Raw genomic sequence first — 1,872 nt, 5'->3', positions numbered from 1 at the left:
CCCGGGTCTGTGAATGGGGAAAGCCTCGTGTTCCTATAAAGGCCGCGATAAATCACCTGGGGCAGTTCCCTCCCGGCACGGGCAGCCGCAGCTCGTTAATGGAGACATCAACCCCAGTCACGGAATTCTTTTCTTTTCCGGCCCGGGGTGGGGGATATCAAAGGAAGGGGCAAGGATAATGCCCGGAATTCCAAAGGTTTAGCCTTGCGCACCTCACCTGCAGGCGTCCTGAAGGGGAAAAGCCTCTGTGGCCACTCAGAGCTGCCCTGGGGTCGCAGCGGCAGCACCCAGGGGCTTTGGGAGGGAGGAGGGCAAGGACAAGGACAATCCACGGCTTCCTCACTCCAAGGCTTTGCAGCCAAATGGGGAATCCTGGTGGCTCCAAGGGACACCCAAGGGTCTGTGAGCACAGAGAGCTCCAGGAGGGGCTCAGCTGACCCTGCCCAGCCCCTCCAAGCACTCCCCACCAGCCTCTCCCGGATCTGCCAGGACACCGATCCCTGGGCCAGGACTGGAATCACAGCTTTACTTTGGGAAAAGAGCTGTCACCTCCTCACCAGGCTCCATGAGAAGCCATCCTATCCCAACAAAACCCGCTCCAAGGGGACAGGCTGCCCTCCCAGCACCCCCGGGATGGGTCATCCCCGCTGCTGCTTTCCCTGGAGCTCAGCTCTGTTTTCCAAAACACACTGGGAAGAGGAGCAGCTCCTTCCCCACCCATGAGTCACCTTCTCCCAGCATCGATCAAGAATTGCTAAAAATAGCCCCAGATAATGATCTCAGGCTCAGGTGTTGGCTCCCTGGCACGGCAGGAGAACAGGGAGAGAGCCAGGGGCTGTGCTCCATAACATCATCCCACAGCTTTGACTCAGGACTTGGGTATGGAATGACAGCCCCAGACACCCTCCGGGGGCTGCCTTCGGGGGATTTGGGGGAAGAACAGGATCATCCCAAACTGCCAACAGCATCTCAAAGCCCTGCACCTCTCGGAGATGGGGTGAGGAAGAGTCAGGGCACATTCCTGAGCCCTCTGTGTGCCAGGGTCCCCAGAAATCCCAGCTCAGCTCCCGGGCTGGGAGCACATCCTTTAGTGGGGTACCCTGGGTTTGGGACTCCGGAGCAGCTACCCCATCTCCAGCTGGATCCCCACAGACACAGCCCCAGAAATAAAACCAAAGCCAAGCCTACCAAGCCCCTCCAGCTCCAGGGGCTCCCTTCAGGCCCCAACTCGTCCGGCAGGATTGCTTTGGGACCGCAGCTTATCCAAACACCTTCATCTCCTCCATAAATCCAATCCCTCCTTATCAGCCCTCAGGAGGAAAGGCGGGAGCTGGAAGGGAGGGAAGTGTGGGGAAGAGCCCAGCTTGGATTTACCCACCCAGGCCCCGGGGGTCACTCCCAGCTCAGTCCCGGGGGATTCATCCCCATGTTCCCAAGCACGTCCTTGGAGCCGGGCTGGAGGGGGCAGCTTCCCTTTGGATGGAGGAGGGAGCAGGGAGGCTGCAAATGCTCATTCCAGGACTGCCAGTTCCCAGGATTAATAGGAGGCTGTTGAAAAGCAGCAGCTCTCCTGAAATCCTCTGGAGCCATGGGAATGAACTGAACCCCAACTTTAGGCTTTGGTTTAAAAATTAAAAATGACATTTCTGTATTTGCCAGGAGGATTTTTTTCCATGGAGCACACCCCAAAGGGCTGATTTTAATGGCAAATCAAAAACGCCCCAAAATCACCTTTAAAAGGGAAATATTTTAGGTTTTCTATGCCCATTTCATACATTTTAGAGCACGTGGAGTAGGAGAATTTTTAGGGAAGCTGTGTTTGCTCCTGCACCCACCCCAGCAACAACAGCAGCTTTTGCAAAGGGCTCCTCT

Source organism: Corvus brachyrhynchos, unplaced genomic scaffold, assembly GCF_000691975.1.
Source record: "Corvus brachyrhynchos isolate BGI_N302 unplaced genomic scaffold, ASM69197v1 scaffold340, whole genome shotgun sequence".
Lineage (NCBI taxonomy): Eukaryota > Metazoa > Chordata > Aves > Passeriformes > Corvidae > Corvus > Corvus brachyrhynchos.
Note: the sequence above shows the minus strand (reverse complement) of the source record.